General features: G+C 42.0%; 1 protein-coding gene and 1 non-coding gene across 3 annotated transcripts in view; both read left to right on the forward strand.

Annotated features, from left to right (window-relative positions):
* LOC126455702 (probable inactive tRNA-specific adenosine deaminase-like protein 3) overlaps nucleotides 1-24,407 on the forward strand; it is a 531,452-nt gene that overhangs the window by 86,762 nt on the left and 420,283 nt on the right. The window lies entirely within an intron of this gene.
* Trnat-ugu (transfer RNA threonine (anticodon UGU)) lies at nucleotides 12,371-12,445 on the forward strand. Its single transcript has one exon. It is a non-coding gene; the product is annotated as a tRNA-Thr (tRNA).

Below are 24,407 nucleotides of genomic sequence, written 5' to 3' on the forward strand. Positions count from 1 at the left end.
TTATGAAGCGGGAAAATTATCAAAAGAATCTAAGCCGCAAAATACATAGCAGGGAAGCCGGACATGTGAAACGCAAGACGTGATTTACCCTCTATAAATGAAATGAAATCTGCTAGCATAAACATCGTCGGTGTCTGTTATAAGAAAGCGTAGCGAGAAGTCAAGATACTGCTCTATTAGACTGGAGATTCTGTGTGCATCCAAAGCACCAAACCAGACACACAAGTTCCGAGAAGAGAACTTGAAAAGTTCAAACGAAGCATTGGTCGGGAGACCTGTGGATCAGTTGGAAACGAGAATGGAGCTTTACGAATAATGATGAGGTGTATGAATGGTCGAGAAAGGTAACAGGCTTCATTGGGAAACGTTGGATGCTGACCCTCCTTCAGTTACGTCCTCCGTATAACAGCAGGCTGATAAAAATATCACAGATAAGTAAGTGAATTGAAACTGAAGATGTGAACAGTACAGTATTCAGCCAATTTTTTTCTCACAAACTAATCATACGAAAACTGCGAAGTTTGTGTCACTTCTCAACGTAATCTAGTGCGCTGATACACGTTTTTCACATGTCGACGCCATGATTCCCTGCCCGCTGCGAACGCTTCTTTATGGCTCTAGTTTCACCACTGGAAAAACGATGACACAATAGCGGCACAGTTTATAAACATTTCAAAGAAAATATTAGATCTACAACTTCGCTTCCGCCGTTTCGCAATAGACAGCAGTAGCGGCAAGTGGGGTTCAGGTGGTTGGTCATAGGTGTAATACAGTAAGCTTAGGCATCTGTAAACATAATGCCATAAAAATATTACTCGATTTGTGATTGGCTGGTTCAAATGGCTCTGAGCACTATGGGATTCAACGGCTGTGGTCATCAGTCCCCTAGAACTTAGAACTACCTAAACCTAACTAACCTAAGGACATCACACACATCCATGCCCGAGGCAGGATTCGAACCTGGGACCGCAGCAGTCGCACGGTTCCGGACTGCGCGCCTAGAACCGCGAGACCACCACGGCCGGCATTTGTGATTGCATCATAACGTTATTCTCGATTAAGTACGTCAACTTACGTATGCATTTCTCGCCATTTGCGGAAAGTTTTAATTTTCTGCTTTAACATGAAGGAATGTGCGGCTGTGGCTCTTAAAATGTTGGGTAAGACCAATGGTGAGGGAACTCTTAGTGGAAGAATATGCAGAGAATGTTTTGAACGCCTTAAGAACGGTGATTTTGATGTCGAAGACCGGTATGGCGGTGGAAGACAGAACGTTTTCGTAGCTGCTGAAACAGACGAAGACAGTCACAGGACATCATTATCGAAAGCAACTGATGCTTTCGAGCCCAGCACTGAAAAACAAACGGCCACAATACAGCGACAGACACGTAAAGGTAATTTTGTAGCAGGTCAGTGCTCGACCCCATGTCGCAAATACAGTCGAAATATACGTGGAAACGTTGAAATGGGAAGCCCTATCCCTCCAGCCGTATTCGCCATACGTTGTTCCCTGTCACTATCACCTTTTTCGACCAGCGACGTGGCTGACCAGCACTTCCGATCAAAAGAACAAGTGCAAAATTGAATCGATTCATGGATACCCACAAAAGACGCGCAGTTCTTCCGCCACGGGATTCGTATGCTATCCGAAAGGTGGGAGAATGTAGTGGCCAGCGATGAGCAACACTATGAATCATAATTCTTTTTTTTTGCAAGTTTTTCACAGTAAAGCCCCGAACTTCGAGTAAAAACGGCGGAAGCAAAATTGTAGACCCATTAACAGTTAACAACTAGTGGTCTCAAAGATAACGTCAGCGTCAACAGATAACGATGAATGACTGAAAAGAATATTTATGTAGGGAATGAAGAATTTGTGGGCAAGGATGTTCACACATGGAGGAGCGAAAATAATCGAATCAGGATGTGTATTAGCAAACTGCGAATACAGGACCACCGCAACAATATAATTTAGGGGAAACAAATCAAAATTTTTGCTGGACCAGGAATCGAACGCGGATTCCCCACTTTACGCAGCCGCCTTATTCGCTTCGGCTATCTGAGCGAGCTTCACGGAAGGACCTAAATTTCCATATTTCCTAGAGTCTTCTGCCCATAGTAGTCGCACAGTGACGTGATGCCTGCGCAGGCAGAGACTTCAAATATTCTCGTCAGATCGCCTTGGCTTTGGCATGAAATACATTAGTGAAGTGCCTGTATTTGAAGCTTTTCGTAAAGTTCGGGGCAGTATTCCTTCGTGCATGCATGGTTTTGTTTCCAGTGAATTGTATAACTGTGACGGCCCAGTACACATTTCCCGAATAAATTTCGTGACTTAATAAAGCTTTAAATCGTCAGCAGTGTCCGAAGGAATATTGCATCGAAATTTACAGATACTGTCAAATATAAACACTGCACTAATGTAAAATTATTGAACATGAAACTTTGAAGATGAAAAGTATGTTGCAGTTAGTTTGTTACGTCAAAATATTAGAAGAGCATAAATTAACATTAATCTCAGAATAATTCAGATGAAGTGCATCTTACAAATCATATTGATGTATTGCTCTACTACGATCATCGTTTTACCATCGAAGGAAGAATACTGATTATTGATGGATATTTTTTAGCATTCAGATGTAGGAAAAGGAGAAATTTCCACTTCCATAAGGCTGGGAAGTGGGAACGGAAGTATAAAAATGAGGTTATTCTGAGGTGATTACCACTTAGAAGCTTTTATTATACATACAGAAATTTATAGAAAGTTAATGGTAATGATTATTACACTACTGGCCATTAAAATTGCTACACCAAGAAGAAATACAGATGATAAACTGGTACTCATTGGACAAATATATAATACTAGGACTGACACGTGATTACATTTTCACGCAATTTGAGTGCATACATCATGAGAAATCAGTACCCAGAACAACCACCTCTGACCGTAATAACGGCCTTGATACGCCTGGGCATTGAGTCAAACTGAGCTTGGATGGCGTGTAGAGTTACAGCTACCCATGCAACTTCAACACGATACCACAGATCATCAAGAGTAGTGACTGGCGTATTGTGACGAGCCAGTTGCTCGGCCACCATTGACCAGACGTTTTCAATTGGTGAGAGATCTTGAGAATGTGCTCGCCAGGGCAGCACTCGAACATTTTCTGTATCCAGCAAGGCCCGTACAATGGCAGTCTGGTCCCTTTCATCCCCCAAACCAACCAACCAAGGCCCGTACAGGACCTGCAACATGCGGTCGTGCATTATCCTACTGAAATGTAGGGTTTCGCAGGGATCGAATGAAGGGTAGAGCCACAGGTCGTAACACATCTGAAATGTAACGTCCACTGTTCAAAGTGCCGTCAATGCGAACAAGAGGTGAACGAGACGTGTAACCAATGGCACCCCATACTATCACTCCGGGTGATACACCAGTATGGCGTGACGAATACACGCATCCAATGTGCGTTCACCGCGATGTCGCCAAACACGGATGCGACCATCATGATGCTGTAAACAGAACCTGGATTCATCCGAAAAATGACGTTCTGCCATTCGTGCACCCAGGTTCATCATTGAGTACACCACCACAGGCGCTCCTGTCTGTAATGCAGCGTCAAGGGTAACCGCAGCCATGGTCTCCGAGATGGTAATCCATGCTGCTGCAAACGTCGTCGAACTGTTCATGCAGATGGTTGTTGTCTTGCAAACGTCCCCATCTGTTGACTCAGGGATCGAGACTTGGCTGCACGATCCGTTACAGCCATGCGGATAAGATGCCTGTCATCTCGACTGCTAGTGATACGAGGCCGTTGGGATCCAGCACGGCGTTCCGTATTACCCGGCTGAACCCACCGATTCCATATTTTGCTAACAGTCATTGGATCTCGACCAACGCGAGCAGCTATGTCGGGATACGATAAACCGCAATCGCGATAGGCTACAATCCGACCTTTATCAAAGTCGGAAATGTGATGGTACGCATTTCTCCTCCTTACACGAGGCATCACAACAACGTTTCACCAGGCAACGCCGGTCAACTGCTGTTTGTGTATGAGAAATCGGTTGGAAACTTTCCTCATGTCGGCACTTTGTAGGTGTCGCCACCGGCGCCAACCTTGTGTGAATGCTCTGAAAAGCTAATCATTTGCATATCACAGCATCTTCTTCCTGTCTGTTAAATTTCGCGTCTGTAGCACGTCATCTTCGTAGTGTAGCAATTTTAATGGCCAGTAGTATATTTCAAACCTGAGGGATTTTTTCCTTTCTTATTCTTTAACATCTATACACAATAGCAGCAATACTTGGTGAGAAATTATTAAATAATATTTGCAATGATTATAATGAAATCAGTGGTGAAATAATGAGATGTTGCTCAGCAGAGTTTTGTAGCATAGTAAGCTACTTACATAATGAATCTCTTCGCAGAGTTTTTTTTTTTTTTTTCACGGATGCTTAAATGTTGTCTAGCAGTTTCACGAAAAGAAGGTAAAACGATAGTAACGAACTACTAACCGACCTCAATATTGTTTGTATTTTCAAAAGATTTTAGAAATATGTACAATAAATTTTGTAAACAAGTAGTAGTGCTGAAAATCTTGGTCAGTATGAATCTTGTAATATTTCGACATATTGACAACTCGATGATGATCGTGAATGCAGCATATCGGTGTTAACTACCCCCCCCCCCCCCACACACACACACACAGTACTACTTCACCTGGGCACGTACTACACATCTTCACAAGACTGACATCGGCTCTCTCGTGACGTGGCGGTAAGCGACGAGCGTTTCCAGTTGTCAAACGTCATCGAGAACTTCCTCAGTGTTAAATAATTTGGATTTTACAGAAAACTGTCAACTAAACAGCGTATATTCACCGTGGCACGTATTGAAATGAGGAATTTTTACAAGTTTGGTTATATTGTGACTTAGCTAAGGCTTTTGATTGTAAGAACTGTGACAACGTTGCACAGTTAACGGCTAATTATTACAGCAAGATTTTAACCTTACCTACACTAGAAAAAGTAGTGTGTTGCTGTCGCCCATCACGCTCCGTAAACACTCTGTATTCGGAACATTCACAGAGTTCTGTCTTGTATCCGTTGTTGTTTCAAACCTACATCAGTAACATCTGGTTTGAGTATAACAGGATGCATATTTTGTCCTCTTTCACAGATGAAGCAAATACGGATATAAATAACAGCACTGTTACCGAAAAGACATGTAGTTAAATACGAGGTACATTCTTGTCATAACAAAATACACGTGAACATGTGAATCGGTGACAAAGACAGCAGCACCGTACACAGAACTGTGTCAGCAGCGGGGGAAATTTCATTACAAGAACAGCGTGTAACACTCGTTTTCTCCGTTTGTGTGGTATGACACCTATTATAATTCGTTACCAGTCGAGTGAGACATGTGGTTATGGTGGCATGGATGTGTGTAAAGTGCATTCTTGAGTGCGGCAGTTCAAAGAACGTCGTGCGATAACAAACCAAGGCAATTTCGGCCATGCATCAGCCGGTCTAACGACACGATCGAGCGAGCAGAGAAAGTTGTTTTGTTGGATCTCCGAATGAATGTGGAATACATCGCCTCCAAAGCTGGCATTTCCGCGGAATATGAGCTCGCAATCTTGCATGAGAAACTGAAGATGCGAGAAGTGTCCTCCAGATGGGCGCCACGAATGTTGATGGACGACGAAAGGATTCTGGCGTAGCATGTTGCCAGGCAGTGTTTACGCGTGATGACGGCTTGAAAGGCGTCTTCGTTTCATCGATTGTTAAGCCTAGGTTACACAACGACATTGGGTTGCGCCACTGGTTGCGTGGAATGAGTTGGACGCAAGTGGTTTCATATATGACTGTAGATACGGCGACACCAGTATACACTTCAGTTTCGTAGTTTCGTGGGTCCTTGAATCGTGTCTGAAATGAAAGTTTTGGCAGCTGCGCGTCGCAGATGTTGTGATGGAGTTAAGGCTTGTTGCGTGGAAACGTTGCATAAGAAAAAAAAAAAAAGAAACGTGTTTCGATTCGTGACTGGATGAAGAAAACACGTTAGCTCGGTTGCTGAGCATCCTTGATGAAATAATTTATAACGGAAGATCCAAGAAGTTCTTTTAATTATCTTAGAATGTCACCAGAACTGTTCACGTTTCTTCTAAATAGAGTTAATTATGCAATAAGGAATAAAGGTACTGTAATGCATCAAGTACTGTCGCCAGAACTGAAATTACATATCATATTGCGTGCATTACAATCGAGAACACTCGGCATGCTATAAGATACGGTTTTAGTTGTAGACGACGCTGTTTCATTAGCACCAATAATTATTAACATTAAGAGTAATAATTATCAACATTGTTGTTGTTGTGGTCTTCAGTCCTGAGACTGTTTTGATGCAGCTCTCCATGCTACTCTATCCTGTGCAAGCTTTTTCATCTCCCAGTACCTACTGCAACCTACATCCCTCTGAATCTGCTTAGTGTATTCATCTGTTGGTCTCCCTCTACGATTTTTACTCTCCACGCTGCCCTCCAATACTAAATTGGTGATCCCTCGATGTCTCAGAACATATCCTACCAACCGATCCCTTCTTCTGGTCAAGTTGTGCCACAAACTTCTCTTCTCCCCAATCCTATTCAATACTTCCTCATTAGTTATGTGATCTACCCATCTAATCTTCAGCATTCTTCTGTAGCACCACATTTCGAAAGCTTCTATTCTCTTCTTGTCCAAACTATTTATCGTCCATGTTTCACTTCCATACATGGCTACACTCCATACGAATACTTTCAGAAATGACTTCCCGACACTTAAATCAATACTGGATGTTAACAAATTTCTCTTCTTCAGAAACGCTTTCCTTGCCATTGCCAGTCTACATTTTATATCCTCTCTACTTCGACCATCATCAGTTATTTTGCTCCCCAAATAGCAAAACTCCTTTACTACTTTAAGTGTCTCATTTCCTAATCTAATTCCCTCAGCATCACCCGACTTAATTAGACTACATTCCATTATCCTTGTTTTGCTTTTGTTGATGTTCATCTTATATTCTCCTTTCAAGACACTGTCCATTCCATTCAACTGCTCTTCCAAGTCCTTTGCTGTCTCAGACAGAATTACAATGTCATCGGCGAACCTCAAAGTTTTTATTTCTTCTCCATGAATTTTCATACCTACTCCGAATTTTTCTTTTGTTTCCTTTACTGCTTTCTCAATATACAGATTGAACAACATCGGGGAGAGGCTACAACCCTGTCTTACTCCCTTCCCAACCACTGCTTCCCTTTCATGTCCCTCGACTCTTATAACTGCCATCTGGTTTCTGTACAAATTGTAAATAGATTTTCGCTCCCTGTATTTTACCCCTGCCACCATTAGAATTTGAAAGAGAGTATTCCAGTCAACATTGTCAAAAGCTTTCTCTAAGTCTACAAATGCTAGAAACGTAGCTTTGTCTTTCCTTAATCTTTCTTCTAAGATAAGTCGCAAGGTCAGTTTGCCTCACGTGTTCCAGTGTTTCTTCGGAATCCAAACTGATCTTCCCCGGGATTGGCTTCTACTAGTTTTTCCATTCGTCTGTAACGAATTCGTGTTAGTATTTTGCAGCTGTGACTTATTAAACTGATAGTTCGGTAATTTTCACATCTGTCAACACCTGCTTTCTTTGGGATTGGAATTATTATATTCTTCTTGAAGTCTGAGGGTATTTCGCCTTTTTCATACATCTTGCTCACCAGATGGTGGAGTTTCGTCAGGACTGGCTCTCCCAAGGCCGTCAGTAGTTCCAATGGAATGTTGTCTACTCCGACGGCCTTGTTTCGACTCAGGTCTTTCAGTGCTCTGTCAAACTCTTCACGAAGTATCATATCTCCCATTTCATCTTCATCTACATCCTCTTCTATTTCCATAATATTGTCCTCAAGTACATCGCCCTTGTATAGACCCTCTATATACTCCTTCCACCTTTCTGCTTTCCATTCTTTGCTTAGAACTGGGTTTCCATCTGAGCTCTTGATATTCATACAAGTCGTTCTCTTATCTCCAAAGGTCTCTTTAATTTTCCTGTAGGCAGTATTTATCTTACTCCTAGTGAGATAGGCCTCTACATCCTTACATTTTTCCTCTAACCATCCCTGCTTAGCCATTTTGCACTTCCTGTCGATCTCATTTTTGAGACGTTTGTATTCCTTTTTGCCTGCTTCATTTACTGCATTTTTATATTTTCTCCTTTCATCAATTAAATACAATATTTCTTCTGTTACCCAAGGATTTCTACTAGCCCTCGTCTTTTTACCTACCTGATCCTCTGCTGCCTTCGCTACTTCATCCCTCAAAGCTACCCATTCGTCTTCTACTGTATTTCTTTCCCCCATTCCTGTCAATTGTTCCCTTATGCTCTCCCTGAAACTCTGTACAACCTCTGGTTCTTTCAGTTTATCCAGGTCCCATCTCCTTAAATTCCCACCTTTTTGCATTTTCTTCAGTTTTAATCTACAGGTCATAACCAATAGATTGTGGTCAGAGTCCACATCTGCCCCTGGAAATGTCTTACAATTTAAAACCTGGTTCCTAAATCTGTGTCTTACCATTATATAACCTATCTGATACCTTTTAGTATCTCCAGGGTTCTTCCATGTATACAACCTTCTTTCATGATTCTTAAACCTAGTGTTAGTTATGATTATGTTGTGCTCTGTGCAAAATTCTACCAGGCGGCTTCCTCTTTCATTTCTTAGCCCCAATCCATATTCACCTACTATGTTTCCTTCTCTCCCTTTTCCTACTACCGAATTCCAGTCACCCATGACTATTAAATTTTCGTCTCCCTTCACAATCTGATAATTTCTTTTATTTCATCATACATTTCTTCAATTTCTTCGTCATCTGCAGAGCTAGTTGGCATATAAACTTGTACTACTGTAGTAGGTGTGGGCTTCGTATCTATCTTGGCCACAATAATGCGGTCACTATGCTGTTTGTAGTAGCTTACCCGCATTCCTATTTTCCTATTCATTATTAAACCTACTCCTGCATTACCCCTATTTGATTTTGTGTTTATAACCCTGTAGTCACCTGACCAGAAGTCTCGTTCCTCTTGCCACCGAACTTCACTAATTCCCACTATATCTAACTTCAACCTATCCATTTCCCTTTTTAAATTCTCTAACCTACCTGCCCGATTAAGGGATCTGACATTCCACGTTCCGATCCGTAGAACGCCAGTTTTCTTTCTCCTGATAACGACGTCCTCTTGAGTAGTCCCCGCCCGGAGATCCGAATGGGGGACTGTTTTACCTCCGGAATATTTTACCCAAGAGGACGCCATCATCATTTAATCATACAGTAAAGCTGCATGCCCTGGGGAAAAATTACGGCTGTAGTTTCCCCTTGCTTTCAGCCGTTCGCAGTACCAGCACAGCAAGGCCGTTTTTGTTATTGTTACAAGACCAGATCAGTCAGTCATCCAACAACACATCCAATCAACATTAGCAACAATAATTATTCGAAACAGGTCGCATTAAGAAGAGAATGGTTTCCAAACTACTCTCTTGAAGATAGATCTGTAGGTCCTACAGTGGTAATATTTCAAAATTCTAACATATGTGAATGGGGTGCACTGCAGCGACTTTTGAAATAGATGAATATTGAATAAAGAATGCAGCTTCATGAATTTGTATAGCCTTCCCTCCTGTCAAAGTTATTCCTTAACAAAGAGTTGGCCAACTCGAACGATGGGATTTTAGTCTTGCAGACGAGAGCTTTGCCACCGCTAGAATTACAGTTGCTTGTATTTTTCTTAATTAATTTTATATGTGCTCCTAACTCAATAAATTTTGCCCTGCAGCTCAGATATTGTCAAACCGTCTATGTTATAATCGCACATGACGCTCTCAGCGGCAGCAATGTGTTCCTTATTTTTGTAATCAGCAATAATGAAATCCCACAAACATCTAAAGCATAGATATCCAAAAAGCGAACATTACTCTCCGTTCCCCACTTCATATTTCAATTTGGTTACACTCTACGAACACGCTTAACTTCAGAACTCATGCAACTAGTGTCGCCAAAGTTGGAACACGGCGAAAGTGTTTAGTTTCACTAACGAGTTGCGCAAACGCGCGGCGCGCGGCCGTTAGCGCAGTTGCCTGCTACCTAGTGTCGTCGTGTAAAGTGAGCTTTACAGTGGATGAGACATGGAAGGCGTTTCTCAATACTGAAACGAAGTGCCAGTAAACTAAATGGAAGCATACACACTCACACCACCAGAAAAAGATTTCGGTAAATGCCATTATGATACTCATAATGTTCTGGGGCAGCTATGGAGTAGTCCTTACCCATTGCGTTCATCGTGACAGGCACATCCTACCGAACAAGTTCCTCCCAGTACTGCGTGGAAAACTGCCTGGAAAGGCTGGTAGTGTGCTCTTTCACCAAGACAATGCACCAACGCATCGAGCAAACGCGACGCTTAAGTCTCTTAGTGACAACAATTTGAAGTTATTTCTCACGTTCCCTGCTCACTAGACCCGGCTTCTGGCGACTTTCGGCTGTATGCAACGATGAAAGACGTTCTCAGTGTTCACGCGTTCACTAAGGTTGTCGCTATTGCATCATCAGTTTTCCAGTGGTCAAACTAAAGAAACGTTCGCTGTGGCCGTGCAGTCATGGCGCCGGCACTGTGAAAAATGTGTATCGGTGTAGTAGATGTCGTTCAGAAATGACACAAGCATCACAGTTGTCGTATGTTTACCTTGTGAGAAAGAAATCGGCATTGTAACTAGAATACACTTCGTATTTGAAAATGTCGGCAGAGCCCAAAGCAAATTGATTGTGTTAAATTTTTACAAGGCTCAATACATATGCTTCAGTAATTCTTTTGGAATTCCTGAAGCTATAAATGTGATTTATTCAAACACTGACATACAAGAAGTAGACTGATTTCAGTTTTTCGGACTAGAGAAGGACTACGACCTGAATGAGAAAACCCACAGCTTGAAGGGCAGCAGTGCAGATACATTTACTGTTGACAGAATTACGGATTTAGGTGATTTGAAACAGAAGAAATTGGTTTATTCTGTTTCCATTGCCTAATGAGCTATAGCTCACCTTTATGAGAAATTTTGCTTAGTCTTGCACTGTTCACTGAAAGAACGTTGCACTTTCTTCTGAAAGAGTCAATGTTGCCAACAACAGATCCTATGATGGAGTTTGTAGCGATAATCCAAAACATTATAACCGCCTGCTTAATAGTGCGTTGATCCACCTTTGAAAAACCAATACAGCAGCGATTCGGCGCGGCATGGCGTCGACAAAATGGGATGCGAGAGGTATGTAGTATCAGAGTGTACACACAGGTCATGCATTCGCGTAAATTACGGATCGGTAGTTTGTGGATTCGGAGTTGGCGGTCGATAGTGACCCAGCTGTGAAATGTCGGATTCAGATTAAGCGAATTTGGTGGCGAAGACATCAAGTTCGCCACCACGCTCCTCAAAACACTGCAGTACGATTCTGGCCTTGTGACACGGACAGTTATCATACTATGAAATGGTAATTGAATCGAGACCCTAAGCTGTCGGCAGGCGTTGATATACACCAACGGGGACAGTTGAAAATGTGTGCCCCGACCGGAACTCGAACCCGGGATCTCCTGATTACATGGCAGACGTTCTCTATCCATCTGAGCCACCGAGGGCACAGACGATAGTGCGACTGCAGGGATTTATCCCTTGCACGCCCCACGTAAGACCAACATTCCCAACTTAATGTCCACACACTACATTCGTAGTGCCCCTGCCCACTACACTCATTATTCGCAGCAGACAATCTTACCGAGTCCCGTAAGAGTTCGGGCTATGCGTTTGCATCCAGCACAGAAGGGTCACTTGCGAAAGAATAGATACTATCTTTATATAGTTAAGGCTAACCGGCCATTGACCTTCTTTTGTGCTGGATGCACATGCATTGCCCGAGCTCTTACAGAACTCTGTAAGATTGTCTGCCGCGAGTAATGAGTGTAATGGGCAGGGGCAATACGAATGTATAGTGGAGACATTAGTCCGCAGCTCGTGGTCGTGCGGTAGCGTTCTCGCTTCCCGCGCCCGGGTTCCCGGGTTCGATTCCCGGCGGGGTCAGGGATTTTCTCTGCCTCGTGATGACTGGGTGTTGTGTGATGTCCTTAGGTTAGTTAGGTTTAAGTAGTTCTAAGTTCTAGGGGACTGATGACCACAGATGTTAAGTCCCATAGTGCTCAGAGCCATTTGAACCATTTGAGTGTAGACATTAAGTTGGGGATGTGGGTCTCATGGGGGGCGTGCAAGGGATAAATCCCTGCAATCGCACTATCCTCTGTGCCTTCGGTGGCTCAAATGGATAGAGCGTCTGCCATGTAAGCAGGAGATCCCGGGTTCGAGTCCCGGTCGGGGCACACCTTTTCAACTGTCTCCGTTGATGTATATCGAGGCCTGTCGACAGCTTAGGGTCTCGATTTAATTATCATTTCATTCTAAGAGAGCTGCATGGTGACCGATGCTATCTGTTCTTTCGGATATGGCCGAAAGAACAGATACCATCTTCATATAGTTATCATACTGGAAGACCCCATCGCTATCAGGGAAGATATCAGTGATGAAGAGATGCAGGTGGTTCACAGTAATGTTCTCGTAATCCACAGCTATCATGGTGCCTTCAGTTACTACCACATGTCTGATGGCAACCCCGGTAAATGTCACTCATAGCCTTATACGGCTCCCACCAACCTGCGTCCGTCACACGGTGCATTTGGTCAGCATTCGTTCGCCTGAATGACAGCGTATCCGGACGTGACCATCGACGTGGTGTAATAAGAAACGTAATTCATTCGACTAAGCAACACGTGTCCAATCATCCACACTCCCCCCACTGCAGTCGTAATTGACAATGACGTAGTGTCAACATGGGAACACTGCGAAGCCTCGTGTGTGCTGAAGGGTGTGCTCCGAAACATTTGAACATGCGCCAGCATTGTGCTTTGTGTCAGATCTACCACAGAGGTTCGTTTATTCTACTTTCTGTGATGAGACCTGCACATCCAGTATCTAGTGGCGCAGTTTCAGTTTCGCCGAACTTCAGATTTCCATAGACCTTCACGACAGTAGTATGCGATCAATCGATTAACTTCGCCGTTTCAGGGATACTCGTTCCCAGGCACCGGAAAGTAACAATCTACCTTTTGTAAATAGTCTTCACGGGTTTGCCACCGGATCACGTTGTGCAAATTCCACAAAATTTCCTCGGAGCAACTGTCTGACATCTTCAGTCGTACCTAGCCACGAGCAAGATTAAACCACTGGAAGATGTCGGACAGTTGCTCCGAGGAAATATTGTGGAATTTGTACAACGTGATCCGGCGGCAAACCCGTGAAGACTATTTACAACAATCTGCCTTTTGTCAAACTCGCTTGTTGTTGTTGTTGTTGTTGTTGTTGTTGTTGTGGTCTTCAGTCCTGAGACTGGTTTGATGCAGCTCTCCATGCTACTCTATCCTGTGCAAGCTTCTTCATCTCCCAGTACCTACTGCAACCTACATCCTTCTGAATCTGCTTGATGTATTCATCTCTTGGTCTCCCCCTACGATTTTTACCCTCCACGCTGCCCTCCAATGCTAAATTTGTGATCCCTTGATGGCTCAGAACATGTCCTACCAATTGATCCCTTCTTCTAGTCGAGTTGTGCCACAAACTTCTCCTCTCCCCAATCCTATTCAATACCTCCTCATTAGTTACGTGATCTACCCAGCTGATCTTCAGCATTCTTCTGTAGCACCACATTTCGAAAGCTTCTATTCTCTTCCTTTCCAAACTATTTATCGTCCACGTTTCACTTCCATACATGGCTACACTCCATACAAATACTTTCAGAAATGACTTCCTGACACTTAAATCTATACTCGATGTTAACAAATTTCTCTTCTTCAGAAACGTTTTCCTTGCCATTGCCAGTCTACATTTAATATCCTCTCTACTTCGACCATCATCAGTTATTTTGCTCCCCAAATAGCAAAACTCCTTTACTACTTTAAGTGTCTCATTTCCTAATCTAATACCCTCATCATCTCCCGACTTAATTCGGCTACATTCCATTATCCTCGTTTTGCTTTTGTTGATGTTCATCTTATATCCTCCTTTCAAGACGCTATCCATTCCGTTCAACTGCTCTTCCAAGTCCTTTGCTGTCTCTGACAGAATTACAATGTCATCGGCGAACCTCAAGGTTTTTATTTCTTCTCCATGGATTTTAATACCTACTCCGAATTTTTCTTTTGTTTCCTTCACTGCTTGCTCAATATACAGATTGAATAACATCGGGGAGAAGCTACAACCCTGTCTCACTCCCTTCCCAACCACTGCTTCCCTTTCAAGCCCCTCAACTCTTATAACTGCCATTTGGTTTCTGTAGAAATTGTAAATAGCCTTTCGTTCCCTGTATTTTACCCCTGCCACCTTCAGAATCTGAAAGAGAGTTTTGTCTGAGCTGGCTCTCCCAAGGCTGTCAGTAGTTCTAATGGAATTTTGTCGACTCCCGGGGCCTTGTTCCAACTTAGGTCTTTCAGGGCTCTGTCAGACTCTTCACGCAGTATCGTATCTCCCATTTCATCTTCATCTACATCCTCTTCCATTTCCATAATATTGTCCTCAAATACATCGCCCTTGTATAGACCCTCTATATACTCCTTCCACCTTTCTGCTTTCCCTTCCTTGCTTAGAACTGGGTTTCCATCTGAGCTCTTGATATTCATACAAGTGGTTCTCTTTTCTCCAAAGGTCTCTTTAATTTTCCTGTAGGCAATATCTATCTTACCCCTAGTGAGATAAGCCTCTACATCCTTACATTTGTCCTCTAGCCATCCCTGCTTAGCCATTTTGCACTTCCTGTCGATCTCATTTTTGAGACGTTTGTATTCCTTATTGCCTGCTTCATTTACTGCATTTTTATATTTTCTCCTTTCATCGATTAAATTCAATATTTCTTCTGTTACCCAAGGATTTCTACTAGCCCTCGTCTTTTTACCTACCTGATCCTCTGCTGCCTTCACTACTTCATCCCTCAAAGCTACCCATTCTTCTTCTACTGTATTTCTTTCCCCATTCCTGTCAATTGCTCCCTTATGCTCTTCCTGAAACCCTGTACAACCTCTGGTTTAGTCAGTTTATCCAGGTCCCATATCCTTAAATTCCCACCTTTTTGTAGTTTCTTCAGTTTTAATCTGCAGTTCATAACCAATAGATTGTGGTCAGAGTCCACATCTGCCGCTGGAAATGTCTTACAATTTAAAACCTGGTTCCTAAATCTGTGTCTTACCATTATATAATCTATCTGATACCTTCTAGTATATCCAGGATTCCTCCATGTATACAATCTTATTTTATGATTCTTGAACCAAGTGTTAGCTATGATTAAGTTATGCTCTGTGCAAAATTCTACCAGACGCTTCCTCTTTCATTTCTTACCCCCAATCCATATTCACCTACTATGTTTCCTTCTCTCCCTTTTCCTACTACCGAATTCCAGTCCCCCATGACTATTAAATTTTCGTCTCCCTTCACTACCTGAATAATTTCTTTTATTTCATCATACATTTCTACAATTTCTTCGTCATCTGCGGAGCTAGTTGGCATATAAACTTGTACTACTGTAGTAGGCGTGGGCTTCGTGTCTATCTTGGCCACAATAATGCGTTCACTATGCTGTTTGTAGTAGCTTACCCGCATTCCTATTTTTTTATTCATTATTAAACCTACTCCTGCATTACCCCTATTTCCTCGCTTATGCCAGTGGATTTCCCATGTGCGGCCCGTATCGTCGCTACAATGATTCCCCCTTCGTCTTTGGTCCACTTATGAACTTTCCTTGTCGCGTCGCGTGTACACAGTGCCACCAAACGGTGTTCAGTCTTGCGATGTCCAGCATTCATAATGTTTTAGCTCGTAATTGTATGAATTTAACTGCCATTCAGCACGTAAATTTCATGTAGGTAATATAGTGGAGTTTAAGGGTGGGTTAAGGGATTTTCTCTTTCCATTTCGTTTTATCCGTGAGGATAATTCTGTACGGATTCGCTGGACTCGCATCCGGGATGACGACGACTCAGACACGCGTCACGCCATCCTGATTTGGCTTTTCCGTGATTTCCCTAAACAACTTCAGGCAAATGCCGGGATGGTTCCTCTGAAAGGGCACGGCCGATTTTCTTCCCCATCCTTCCTTAATCCAAGCTTGTGCTCCGTGTTTAACGACCTCGTTGTGGACAGAACGTTAAACACTAATCTCCTCCTCCATAAGGATTCTTACAAGAAATGTATTAGTTATCATATATTTCTATATTAGCAGTGTAATATTATAATACTGGTGTCTCAAACCTTTTGGGTGAAGTTAAAATAGGTGGTACAGGGACCACAATTGATTGTATTGATACAGAGAACCAGTGGCTGGCTGGCCTTTGTGGCCGAGCTGTTCTAGGCGCTTCAGTCAGGAACCACGCGGCTGCTACGGTCTCAGGTTCGAATCCTGCCTCGGGCATGGATGTGTGTGATGTCCTTAGGTTAGTTAGGTTTAAGTAGTTCTAAGTCTAAGGGACTGATGACCTCAGATGTTAAGTCCCATAGTGTTTAGAGCCATTTGAACCATTTTGAACCACTGGCTGGAAATGAATATTTATTGTATTTGGACATAAATACCACACATCGCATAACAAAAAAGTTGCTCATAGTAATTGTTCAAAGCGACGACCGCCAGTCTCAGTGCATATACTGCAACGTGTCCAAGCAGTGGAACCAAGGAATTTTGAGTCCCGCATTCACTTCTGTCAATGGATTACCGACTGCAGTGCTGTAGTGCCGAACTTTGTACAGTTGGTATTGCTCGCGGTTGATGCCTCATTCATCTGTCATTGTGTTTTCAACAGCCGCAACAACCATGTCTGGCTTGAGGACAATCCTCATGTCACACACATCGATGGCCACCGGCAACGATTTTCTGTCAACATGTGGGTTGCCATTCTCCGAGATCACCCAACTGGACCTTGTATGTATCTCAGTACTTTAAACATAGCTGCGCTACAGCAACGGTTCCACGTAAATCAGACTAAGAACAGCCGACCAGTTGCAAAGGATAAAGTAATCTTTACCTAGGTTTCAATAGATATAAATCTATCTTCTTCAGAAGACGGCAGTATTATAACATGAAGTGATATGTCCTTATCGTTTAGGCAAACATCCGCATAGTTACATTAATCATATAAAATATAGCCCTGAAAACAGGGTTTGTCAAACAAATATAAAAAAAAAAAAAAAATTATTTGTTTGACAAACCCTGTTTTCAGGGCTATATTTTATATGATTAATGTAACTATGCGGATGTTTGCCTAAACGATAAGGACATATCACTTCATGTTATAATACTACCGTCTTCTGAAGAAGATAGATTTATATCTATTGAAACCTAGGTAAAGATTACTTTATCCTTTGCAACTGGTCGGCTGTTCTTAGTCTGATTTTGTATGTATCTATTGAACTGGGGACCTAGAAACGACGGGGAGGCTCCGTCCCCGCCGTAGGCCTCAATGGTACACAACCCCACTACAGGCTGCAGCAGAATTATTCAACAGGACCTTACTTGCTGCCTCCCCATTTGACTGATCCACGTTACCTTGTGTTCCTCGAGATACGCTGTCACAGTTCTTGGAGACTGTCCCCTTGTCGTCCGCGAAAGGAAGTGGTTTAACACGACGGTGTACCAGCTCATTTCGATGTTGATGTCCGCGAGCACCTGAACAACACGTAACCTCATCGTTGGATTGGAAGGGGGGGTCTTGTCCCATGACTAGCGCGATCACCGGATCTTCTGCATTTGGACGTTTTCCTCTCGTTACATCAAGGTGTTGGTGTATAGAAGTCCTGCAGAAACGGAAAAAGACCTGCTTGCTGGGGTCCAAGTTGCCTGTCTGCTGGTTCAACAGAATCCAGGGACGCCTGAGAGAGTGTGGCAGTACTTCATGCGGCGTTGTCACGCATACGTGGAGACTGGCGGTAGCCAATTTTGACAGTTTCTGTGAGCTTCGTTGTTGTTATGCGGTGTACGCTGTGTATGTTCATAACACAATAAATATGCCTTTCCGATTATTGATTCCCTGTCTCAATATAATCGGTTGTGGACCCGCCATCGTCAGTTTCAGTTTGACCCAAAAGGTCTGAAACACTCTGTTTTTCTTAAATGTACTAGTAAGTCATGCTGTTAGTGTTTGACTTCCATACACATTGGAGAGAGTTCTACCTGCGTTATCCACGGTATACGATTTATGTAACGTAGAAGTAATGTGAAAGCTGTTGTTCGGCGAAGGCCCGTCGATGTCATTGTATCGACGTCTCCTAGTGTGAAGTACAGTGGATACCATGTTGCTTTGTAATATTATTGACGATCATCAGCAAGATGTATACCATTTTATCTGCTGATTTGGTACCACAAATTTAGGGGCCGACTATAGGAACATTTGAAGAGTTGAACACCGAACATCGCCGTCGCACCTGATTCAGTCAACAGAATGAGTTATCGAATAGCCCAGCCTGGCGTTAATTGCGATGAGATAGGAGAATATCAGTGTTTCGCTACAGGCTCCAAGCTTCTGAGGTACTTAAATGAGGAGTCTATCGTAATAAGATAGTCAGGGAACCCAATAAACAGCGACTTAGATTTATGTTCCATTAGAGCTTGGTATCCTCCACTTTCTGAGATCTTGCAGACTACCTCTTGCGTCAAGATAGAAAACGCGAAGGGTTGGTAAGTTTCACTTGACACTAGCACGGGCGCCGGGAAACGAATAAGCATCAACAGACGCAGCGAACGCCTGGATAACTTCCGGGTCTAAATAGAGGAGGAGGGGCTCGACAACGAGGTCATTAGAGACAGAGCACAAACTCGTATTAGGGAAGGAAACCGGCCGTGTGCCCTTTCAAAGGAACAGTCCCGGGGTTTCCCTGATGCGATCTGGGGTAATCACGGAAAACCTAAATCAGTACGGCCGAACGCGGGGTTTGACCGTCGTACTCTCGAATGCGAGTTCAGTGTGCTGACCACTGCGCCACCTCGCTCGGTCCTAAAGCGACGTACGAGGATGGAAAGTCAAGACAAAAAAAATGGTTCAAATGGCTCTGAGCACTATGGGACTTAACATCTGAGGTCATCAGTCCCCTCGAACTTAGAACTACTTAAACCCAACTAACCTAAGGACATCACACACATCCATGCCCGAGGCAGGATTCGAACCTGCGACCGTTGCGGTCGCGCGGTTCCAAACTGAAGCGCCTAGAACCGCTCGGCTACACCGGCCGGCTAAAGTCAAGACAATTGAGATGAAATTCTCGTAGTATATCAGTAGCAGACAGATAAAATTGTCGCTAGCAACTCTGGAATAAGACGAAAACTAAGTGCGCAAAATACCAAACGTAAGGATGAAATTAGTAAGACAGCAGGCACAGCAAAATACATTGCGCAGCAACTGCGTCAGCAAAAGCTCAGACATCAGTTCTGCTCCACAGTATCGCGCTTAGTATATAACAATAGCCTTCTTTGTTTTTAAATTTATGAAAATAGTTTTAGTGGTGGCGAAGTAAGGTTAATACTTGTACGTGAAAAGGGGAAATATACTCGTAAATTATCGATGGATACCTACAGCTCAAAGCCTACCACTAATATTTAATCGCGAGAAGAGGCATCTGCAAGAGAAAAAAATTGGGCATTTGCGAGCAGCATTCGCGCATTGAGGGCTCAGTGCAAACTGATCATACATATTTTATATTTACGTAGTAAATCAGTACTGCAAATCAGATTTTATGTTTACTTGCAGTAATGTTCGTCTATTATGCTTTTGACGGACTATGAACGCAGTGTATGTTCTAATGATGAAAATATATTTTTATGTGATATGATCACAATTTATCAATTTAAAAATTAACAATTTTAACATTTTTTCCTCTAATTGTACTGTGAAACTTGGTTTCTTGCTAAGTTTCATGATTCTACGTCAACGGCAAGTGCTCTATAGGTTTCGATGAGTGAGTTTTCAAGTATCAAAACATGTGACATGGAAGGCCGAATCTTTTGCTTGCATTGACTTAGAAGAATGAAATTTTTGCACCGCCAAGAAACTATAGACCGCTTTACGTGACACGGATTTTAACTTGATACGCCAGTGCGTTCAAGAGAAAGAGAGACCTTAACAGACAGACAGACGGATAAGAAGATAACGAAAAAAATATTTTCTAGTGTTATGTAGTTACAAATCAAAAATTTTCATATTTTTTACTTTACTTGTACTGTGAAACCTTGCTTCTTGCCAAATTTCATGATTCTAGGATAACGCGAAACCCTATGGGTTTTGATGAGTGAGTTTTCGAATATAAAAAAAATGTGACATTAATGGTCGTATCTTTTAATTGCACTGACTTAAAGCTTAAAATTTTCACACTGGCTACGGACCATAGTCGTTACTATATGACATGAATTTTAAGTGGATACGTGTATCCGTTCCTGAGGAAAAGAGGTTGTTAACTGTCGGAGAGACAGACTGACAGACGGACGGACGCAATGGACGGACAACAATTGTGTTCCGTGTTTAGAGTTTGAGGCACGGCACTCTAAAAACCACCTTCTTTATCGATTTTTTGTCTACAGTTTTTATAAATTACTATACTAATTATTTAGTGTCAAGTTAGCGTTATGTTGATTGTTGATGTAAGGCACAGTTCCTTTAAATATACTTCTGGCGAAGTAATGCGCCAGGCAGCTTATTAATGTCGTGAGAAATGTTCTGTTGTTTCATTTCCGCTGCCTTAACTTTTCTCTTATTAATGTTGTGAGTAATGTTCTGTTGTTTCATTTTCGATACCTTAACTTTTCTCTACAACTCCAGATAGCAAAGTCGGTGCGAGAGCCACGTAACAAACTAGGAGAAGGCTGGACAAGTATTGGATGGAATTAACACAAATTCTGGATATTCCAGTGAAACTACTCTCAATTAATGACACAAGAATTTGTTGAATGGATCTTCCAGTTGTTCCCTTTCCTGTACTTTGTAGACTGGAAAAGCGTAATTGCCGCTCTTAAGTTCTTTGATATATGCCGAACTGTAAATCTAAGTGAAAAAGCAGAAACGAAACGAGTTCGAGAAGAAAGAGTGACTTAAGAGGAGAATGTACCTTCTATCTCCGTCATGTTAAATTGACCATTTTCTGTGTACGTTCCCTCAGGACGTTTTAACAATAGAACATTGAATTTTTCCACATACTTTTCACTGTGTGCTGATAAACTGACATTTTTTTTAAGACAAGTATTCTAAGTTGTAATTTTGAAATGTTTTTATAGTGACCCGTTGTTCGGTCAAATTTTTAAGATAAACAAGATCAATGGTTCCTTTATAATAAAGCTAGATAGATTAAAAAAAGTCATTGCATGCACGTTTGTGAAGGCAATGACTGATGAATGTCTTTGCTCTGGGATAACTGGTTTCAGAGAAAAGGAACATTAGGCTAGAAAAAACAAACGTTTTAGGAAATTGAGTTTTAGATGTTATTACTGCATATGCAGATTCTTTAATACATTGCCTCTATGCACTCATCATTTACATTCACAGCTTCTTTAACTGCATCTCTCATAAATTATTGTCACAGGGATTTGCCAGCGGCATGCAATAAAGAATGGCATTTCTGAAATTGTGTAGGATAGCTTGGTAAGTTCGTAACAGCAGATAATGTTTTCCTTGCTGTTAACCCATTTCCACCAGTACGCATGCTGTGGACAAACCTAACATTATTTTCATGATTTTCACTATTTTCTTTCCCCAGACCTTTTGTTGCCAGATCTGGAGGTCGATCTCGGCATTTCCTTGCTCAGAAAAAAAGAAACTGTTACGTTATTGTTATAAGAAATAACTAAACCCAAGACAACAAACGATGTAGCTAATAGTTGAAAGCAACGGTAATAAATGTTCTTGGCTTATGAGTTCCAAGAAGAGAAGTCACAGAACAACCAGTGGGCGTGTGTGACTCTGCAAGCTGCCATCTGAACTGACATTTCAGACCTTTGTATATTATATATTTGGTCTAAAAACTTCTGTATTCGCACAAAGAATACTTCAAACCATCATAATCACCAATAAAAACAAATTTCATATTTTCATCATTTTCAAGGTATCATCTGCTCATAAGCGATTTCGCCGCACATCATGTCATGTTGATGTAATGGGTTTTGAAAAGATCTAAAGCCTTCCACCCACTAGAACGACAAGCAAATCAATGGCTCCTGGTTGAACAAAGTTGCACAAAGCGGTAGGCCGGTAAAATTTTGTTTGCGCGCAAATGTGTTGTTTTCTTTGATGTTGAAATGAATAATCCTGGTCACGTCAAGCCCCCAGCCGAGAATATATACATATGTGCTCGTATAGAGCTTAAATTGATGGTCACCTGACCACTATCGACACCCTTTATTTAAGCTTCGCTACCTGTCACTATTCCACACGCGTGTGTTTTGTCGCCAATGTGTCTGAAAAGGGCTATGGAAGAGATTCTCTGTACCATTACATTACTGAAATCAAATTAAAGGTCTAGCATGATTAAAAAAAGGTCTCTATTCTCGTGAGGTTTACCGTAAACTAGTGTCTTTTCGTAATTAGATTTACTTTTAATTAAATGTTTGCAAGTTTATGGAAAAGTACCAAACTTTACTGGTTCATTAATTTGAGAATAAGTGCCATGTAAGGCAGACTTAGTGAAGAAGAGTAAAAGTTTTTAAAATTTTGTCTGTTAAATTACCGCAATATCGTATATATTAAAAAAAATGGAAGCCAACGAAGTCTTCATATTCTTGGATATTACGACGTGGACGAGCCATCAGTTAAGCACGCTAAAACCATGATACTAATCAACCTCATCATATCTGGCAATAAGGTAACGTAACTCCTAAGACATCAATGATTCCAAAATATAGTTCATGTTTCCGTGGGTCTACCATATTGCCTAATGATTTACATCATTGTCGTAAAGGGAAAAAACTATTGAACGACCTGTGGGCGTCGAGGTCAGTAGAGGCAGAGCACAAATTTGAATTCGACAAGATGTGCCAGAAAAACAAACGTGTCAGTTTCAGAACAACCCTCCCTGGATTCATGTTAAGTGATTTAGAACATCCGCGCTGAAAACCTGAACGTGGATGCGTGGACGGGTATCTGGGTCTCACACCACATCAACATCCATGCTCTGCAAATCACTGTGGAGTGCATGTCAGAGACTAGCTCCCATAGTAACACATCTTAGTGTTTGTTCCCATTCCATTGCCGATGGTCTTCGACAGTCTGCCAGGTTAGGTGTTTCAACATCTCATTGACGCTTGGATCAAGCAAACTTGTGACCATTCCTGTTGCTGTGCTTTGTGTACGCTCAATATCTTTTCTTTGTTTTATTTGATATGCTTCCACAAATTTGAAAAATAATCTAGGATGTGTGGCACAAGTGTTTTGTAAACAATCTCGTTTGTAGATTACCAAATTTCCCAGTATCCTACCAGTGGACCGAATTCTGCCACTTGTTTTACCTACGAATGACCATCCCATTTCATAGCCCTACAGATTTTTACGTACATGTATTTATATAAGCTGTCTGATTCTAGTTAAGACTCGTTGATACTGTTATAATAGGATACTAGTTCTCAGCGTTGTATAAACTGCACAATTATACATTTCTAAGAATTTCAAATAACTTGTTATTCTTTGCACCACTTTGAAATCTAACAAAGCTCCGACTGGACATTTGGGCCGTTTTTTTACGTACATGTATCTATATAAGCTGTCTGATTCTAGTTAAGACTCGTTGATACTGTTATAATAGGATACTAGTTCTCAGCGTTGTATAAACTGCACAATTATACATTTCTAAGAATTTCAAATAACTTGTTATTCTTTGCACCACTTTGAAATCTAACAAAGCTCCGACTGGATATTTGGGCCGTTTTTTTCAGCTGGTACTTCATAATAAATAACTGCGTCATCTGCAGATAGCCTGCCAGGTGTTTAATATACAAAATGAACAGCAAGAGTCTCATCACACTTCCAAAGGGCGCGCCTGCAGTTACTTCTACATCTGTCGTCGTCTCTTCATCCATGCTGCATCTTCCTTGCCACGAGATCTTCCACCAGATGGAAGTCAAAGACATTGGAAGATAGTTTAATGGATCATTTCTGCTACCCTTCGTGCAAATGAGTGTGACTTTTGTTTTCTTCGAACCACCCCATTAAACTTCCTGGCAGATTAAAACTGTGTACCGAACCTATACTCGAACTGGGGACCTGTGCCTAAGAAGAACGA

This window comes from Schistocerca serialis, chromosome 2 (assembly GCF_023864345.2).
Source record: "Schistocerca serialis cubense isolate TAMUIC-IGC-003099 chromosome 2, iqSchSeri2.2, whole genome shotgun sequence".
NCBI lineage: Eukaryota > Metazoa > Arthropoda > Insecta > Orthoptera > Acrididae > Schistocerca > Schistocerca serialis.